General features: G+C 48.1%; 1 long non-coding RNA gene across 4 annotated transcripts in view; it reads left to right on the forward strand.

Annotated features, from left to right (window-relative positions):
* Positions 1 to 510: 510 nt before the first annotated feature.
* The window catches only part of LOC140719743 (uncharacterized), a 157355-nt gene continuing 150995 nt past the window's right edge, over positions 511 to 6870 (forward strand). For all 4 annotated transcript variants that reach the window (XR_012096993.1, XR_012096991.1, XR_012096992.1 and 1 more), the window contains exon 1: positions 511 to 700. This is a non-coding gene — a long non-coding RNA (uncharacterized lncRNA). The remainder of the gene's footprint in view (positions 701 to 6870) is intronic.

The following is a 6870-nucleotide window of genomic DNA, read 5'->3' on the forward strand; positions in this document are numbered from 1 at the left end:
TCTTTGTTCCTTTGTCCTCCTCGTTCTCTTCCAGTCTCTCTTTCCTCCATGTCTGCTACCTTCCATCATCTTTTTTTCGTTCTCCACTGATTCAGTCAGTCCGTCTCTTTTCTCCGTAACCCTGCGATCGGTCTCTTCCTGCCTCCCCCTGGCTCTCTCCCCTCTTCCCATTTCTTTTAAATCCTTTATTTTCCCTCCTCCCCCTCCCATCCCCAATTCCCTCCCCACGGCGCTCAGGAGTCCCGATACTCTCAGTTAACCTTGAAGGGAAGGTCGGAATCAGCATGGAGTTGAGCTGTATTGTTTTCTTTCAAAAAAGAACTCAAAATATCTGTTCCCTAGCGGCAGCTTCTAGTGTTAAAGAGCAATGCAGATGTATTTTGTGAAAAAGCAATAAAGCCTAGCCGGAGGGCCCTCTCAGGAGCTCGTGAAATGCATGAGCAGCAACCAATATGAGTTTGCACATTCAGTCCGGGGCAGGGGGCAATAAGAAAAATGGTTAATAAGACTCTTGAACAACACATACGATTTTATTTTTCTCTCTCTCTCTGTTGTCTGTGGGAGGCTGATGTCCAGTGTCACTGTCTAGTCCGTGTCGGGACTGAGTGAAGTGGGGGAGAAGTGTGTGTTGGAGCGCGACACGTCACGGACAATGGAGCTTTGCCCAAGTCTTCAGGGAGAACCGTCACCCCGACACAAGGTATGATAATCAAGGTGCCAGTTACTCATTACGCTCCCTAATTACTGTTTCGTAATTAGCAGTGGAGATACAAAAGAATGAAAATGATCTTCCCAACCCCCTCCCCCTGTTAAATTACACGCCCGAGGCTGCAGCCCCGAAAAAGGCAGCGAAGCGTCACGAGAAGCCTGCGGGGAATTGGGGAAGGAGGAGGTGGGGGTAGCCAAATGGCAGTTTCACAGCTTCTCAGTCGACGTCTTGCTAAATTACTGTAAATATTGAAGTGAATTAAAATTCCGCTTGAACTATCCTTGCGGCCGCTTTAATTGCGGCTGCTTCTTGCAGTCAGCGGAGGAGCGGCCGCACATCCCCCCTCCCATTTTCTCTCTGAGCTGAACTGTTTTACTCGCTCGGCTGCTTAATTATTCGCTTTAATTTGCATTTAACATATTTATTTCCATGCGTGGTTGGTGGAAAGGGGAGGGGGGGTTGAGTTGCCGTCTTCAGCATTGCGGCATTTTCTAATCAAAGCGCCCCGTGCATTTTAAGATCCAGTCAATATCCACAAATTAAAAACAAAACTAAATTGCATTTCCCTAGCACCTGGAACAAAAAGAGCCCCTGCGATGGCGCTTTAGGGCAGTACTACGTCCAAGTAAAGCTACCGCGCCGCTTGCGATGATATTAAAGCGAGTGATGAAAATGTTGATTAGGGTCCGTTTAAAGCTCCTGTTTTGATTGGGGGTGGGGGGTGAAAAGGTTTAGATCGTGAATTCCGAAGCATAAAGCCAATGGGAGTTGCATTTGAGGCCGTGGTTAAATACAGGGGCGCTCGGGAGGCTGGGACTGGAGTTACCTCGCATTGTTATAGGGGCGGGAGAGGTCACAGAGGGAGAGTGGGTGACTGTACGGAGACATGGCAAAATACGGGCGAGAATTTTAATCTTAAAACGTTGAAGCAAGTGTGCGTCATGACAGCAATCGAAATCGGTGGTTTACGTGTTGTTAGAAATGTTTCATAATTTGTCCCGCTGAAGGGTCTCGGTCTGAAACGTTGACTTTATTCCTTTTCATTAAATGCCGCCTGACGCGCTGAGTTCCTCCAGCATTGTGTGTGTGTTACTCTAGATTTCCAGCATCCGCAGAATCTTTTGTGTTTATTTATCTGTTAGCCTGTCCTTTGCTCGCCATCACACGTTTTGCTGGAGGGTCTGTTTCGTAGGAACTCGCGGTACCTGTGTTGAATAACCATACTATTCGTGCTAGTAATTTTTATATTGTGAGCACATTGCCTCTGAAGCGGAAGGTTGTTGATAAATCCGCACTCAGAATAGAAGAATGGAAGCTGCACTCCAACGCTTACGGGCAAAATACAGCTGGAGATGGACACTAATGCGGTCTTTTCCCGTCAGCAAATTCTGTAATGCCCCGACCGTTCCGTAAAATGGGAACGATCCAGTGGGATCATTTCAGGCAGGAGCAGTGTAGTTATTCCTGGTGTCGCAGCCTGTATTGTCTCCGCAGTCTGCACCATTACCGTGAGTTATCCGGTCAATGTCGCATTCCCCCTCGGTCGCAGCGTGCAGATGCTGTTCCCCATCGTACAACAGCGACAACACTCCAAATATACGAAGTAAAATTATTATCAAAGTACTTGTATGTTACCATATACAACCCCGAGATTCCTTTTTTGCGGGCATACACATAAACCAAGAGACAATAGAATCAATGAAAGACCGCGCCCAACAGGATGGACAACTGAAATGCAAAAGACAACAGACTGCAAATGCAATAATAATAAAAGTACACAAGTACGCAATAAATATCAAGAACACCAGATGAAAGAGAATCCATAAGTTGTGGGAGCAGTTCAGTGTTGGGGTGAGTGAAGGTATCTCTTCTGCTTCAAGAGCCAGAGGGTTGAGATGTAGTAATGGTTCCTGAACTGGGTGGGGGGGGTGGATCCTGATGGCAACAGTGCTTGAACTGGGTGATGAGGGCCCTTGATCCATGCTGCTTTCCTGTGGCATGTCTTCCTGTGGATGCGCTCAGTGATGGGGAGGACTTTACCTGTGACGGACAGGGCCATATCCACTACTTTCTGAGGGATTTTCCTCTTTGTAGGAAATACAACACACACGCACATTTCTGGAGGAGCTCAGCAAAGCATGGCATGGTACCTCCCATTTGCTTCGCAGTTAACAGGAATCAACTGCCACTCAGTTCCATCTCATCACCTGCAGCCTATTTAAACCCAATTCTCATCCGGTCCTTTGATCACCCATCGAGCCAGTCAGCCCCGACCTATTGCTCCTCGCCTTCAGTTACCTTGTTGCCATGTCATCTTAGGTTCTGTTCTCTTGTTTTGTGCCACCCCCCCCCCCCCCCATGGTTTGTTATTTTATAGCTTATTATTTGTTGCTAAAATTGTCTCTGTTGCTCTGCCTTTGGATCAAGCTCCTCTACATTTTCTGAGACAGCATCCATGGAGGGGAATAAACAGTCAATGTTTTGGGCAGAGACCAAAAGTGTCTTGTGGATACTTAAATATACCTATGAACACCAAGAAGGATTATAAGAAAAATGGCAGAGACTTTATTTTAAGATTATTTTATAGATTATTGATTTATTGATTATAGAGAACTTTAGAGGGACTATTTTCTGAAACCAACATTTTAAACGGCCCATAGAAATTAAATCTTCCCTTTTGAACATGAATAGTTGGGTGCAAGTGGCAATCAATCGATTCATGGAAACATAGAAAAACCACAGCACAATACAGGCCCTTTGACCCACAATGCTGTGCTGAACATGTACCTACTTTAGAAATTACCTAGGGTTACCCATAGCTCTCTTTTTCTAAGCTCCATGTACCTATCCAGGAGTCTCTTAAAAGACCCTATCCTATCCACCTCCACCACCATTGCTGGCAGCCCATTCCATGCACTCAACACTCTCTACATGAAAAACTTACCCCTGACATCTCCTCATACCTACTTCCAAGCACCTTAAAACTATGTCCTCTCCTGCTAGCCATTTCAGCCCTGGGAAAAAAGCCTCTGACTATCCACGTGATCAATGCTTCTCATCATCTTATACACCTCTATCAGGTCACCTCTCATCCTCTGTTGCTCCAAGGAGAAAAGGTCAGTTCACTTAACCTATTCTCGTAAGGCATGCCCCCAATCCAGGCAACATACTTGTAAATCTCCTCGGCACCCTTTCTATAGTTTCCACATCCTTCCTGTAGTGAGGCGACCAGAACTTGAGCACAGTACTCCAAGTGGGGTCCTGACCAGGGTCCTATATAGCTGTAACTCAACCCCATGGTTGATGAAGGCCAATGCACCATATACCTTCTTAACCACAGAGTCAACCTGCGCAGCTGCTTTGAGTGTCCTATGGACTCGGACCCCAAGATCCCTCTGATCCTCCATACTGCCAAGAGTCTTGCCAATTAATACTATATTCTGCCATCATATCTGACCTAGAAAATGAACCACCACACACTTATCTGGGTTGAACTCCATCTGCCACTTCTCAGTCCAGTTTTGCACCCTATCGATGTCCCGCTGGTAAACTCTGACAACCCTCCACACTATCCACAACACCCCAACCTTTGTGTCATCAGTAAAACTTACTAACCCATCCCTCCACTTCCTCATCCAGGTCATTTATAAAAATCACAAAGATTAGGGATCCCAGAACAGATCCCTGAGGTACACCACTGGTCACCGACCTCCATGCAGAATCTGATCCGTCTACAGCCACTCTTTGCCTGCTGTGGGCAAGCCAGTTCTGGATCCACAAAGCAATGTTCCCTTGGATCCCATGCCTCCTTACTTTCCTTGTTTTAAAAATACATGCAGACTGAGAAAGAGTTCAGCTAAGAGTTAATGTCTACTTTGAAAGAGGCCTGTTCATATCTGATGCAACACACATAAAATGCTGGAGGAGCTCAGCAGGTCAGGCAGTATCTATGGAAATGAATAAACAATTGAAGTTTTGGGCCGAAGCCCTTCATCAGATCTGGACTGGAAGGCTGAGGAACACGGAATGTAAAGATGGGGGGGAGGGGGAAGTTGTTTAGCTAGAAGGTGATAGGTGAAGCCAGGTGGGCAGGGAAGGTGAGGGGGCTGGAGAGGAAGGAATCACTATACTTTATTCATAGTTTGCTGACACACACTCTCTATCTTCTGCATTCATGCCTCTGCTTTCCTTCATTTGTGGTTTCCCCCGCCCCCCCCATGAGCTGTGCTCAGATAGGATGCTGCAGGCTCTCCTTCATCACAGAGTTTCCCCTTGGTCACTGGCCACACAGTGGGTCATCAACGCATCCCAATGAGCCCCCTCCCCCAATTTTAATACCTAGCCTAATCACAGGAAAATTTGCAACGGCCAATTATCCTATCAACTGGTATGTCTTTGGACCTGTGGGAGGAAACTGGAGCACCTGGAGGAAACCCATATGGCGTGAACGTACAGGCTAGCGGCAGGACTATAATCAAAGTCACTGCAGAGGCTGTAGTAGTCTATTCAGCACAGAAAAGCAGCTTTCTGGAGACATTCTCATTAGAGGCTTCATATCTGATGTCTGCTGAACTTGTAGAGGGGAATGAGCATCTGCGTAGGGATTACAGAGGGCGTCAGAGGAAACTTCATTACCTCATCTGAACACTAGACATGTGATACTACGAGTGGAAATGTTGATTGCTATATCATAACGAATTTAGAATACATTTACAATTTCATGCAGCAAATGTATATGTGATCTTAAGACTGAAACAATGTGATCGATATTTTTGTGCCCTTTGATGTGTTACACATTCAACCTGTGTATTAATTTTTATTTAACTCATTCACTTCAAAAGAAAATGTGAATGGAGATACATTGACATCGAGATGCTTGTAGATGTAACATTGGCAGACACAATCTCTCTCACACTCCCTCTCTCAAACACACAACCTCTCACACACAAACATAGACACACACTACCCCTCTAACAGTCTCTCTCACACACACACACACACACATAGGACACACACACTCACTCTCACGCAAATACAGACACACATACCGGTACTCTCTCTGTATATCTCTCACATGCACTCTCGCTCTCACACACATACATAGACCCCCTCTCCCCCCCTCTCTCCCCCCCCTCTCTCCCCCCCTCTCTCCCCCCCTCTCTCCCCCCCCTCTGCCCCCCTCTCTCCCCCCCGCTCTCCCTCCCCCCCACACACTCTCCCTCCCCCGACACTCTCCCCCTCTCTCTCTCTCTCAAAGCACACTCTCTCCCCCTCTCACAAACGACACTCTCCCTCCCACACAACTCTCCCCACACACAGCACTCTCAGTCACTATATCCCTCTTCCCTCGCACACACACTCTCTCCTCTCCGCTCTCTCCTCTACCTCAATACTCACATTCTCCCTCCTCTCTCCCTCACACAAACCACTCTCCCCCTCTCTCTCTCCTCCATGACACACACACACTCTCTCCTCTATCCCTCTCCCTCACACACACACTCTCCCCCCCTCTCTCTCTCCCTCACACACACTCTCCCCCGTCTCTCTCCCTCACACACACTCTCCCCCCTCTCTCTCTCTCTCTCTCCCTCACACACACACTACTCCCCCTCTCTCTCTCCCTCACACACACTCTCCCCCTCTCTCTCTCCCTCACACACACACTCTCCGCCTCTCTCTCTCTCCCTCACACACACACTCTCCCCCTCTCCCTCACACACACACTCTCCGCTCTCTCCCTCTCCCTCAAACACACATTCTCCCCTCCTCTCCTCCCTCACACAAACACCTCTCCCTCTCTCTCTCTCCATGACACCCACACACACCTCACTCCTCTATCCCTCTCCCTCACACACACACTCTCCCCCCCTCTCTCTCTCCCTCACACACACTCTCCCCCGTCTCTCTCCCTCACACACACTCTCCCCCCTCTCTCTCTCTCCCCTCACACACCTCTCCCCGTCTCTCTCCTCACACACACTCTCACCCCTCTCTCTCTCTCTCTCTCCCTCACACACACTCTCCCCCTCTCTCTCTCCCTCACACACACACTCACCCCCTCTCTCTCTCTCTCTCTCCCTCACACACACTCTCCCCCTCTCTCTCTCCCTCACACACACACTCTCCGCCTCTCTCTCTCTCCCTCACCACACACACTCTCC

This window comes from Hemitrygon akajei, chromosome 32, assembly GCF_048418815.1.
Source record: "Hemitrygon akajei chromosome 32, sHemAka1.3, whole genome shotgun sequence".
NCBI lineage: Eukaryota > Metazoa > Chordata > Chondrichthyes > Myliobatiformes > Dasyatidae > Hemitrygon > Hemitrygon akajei.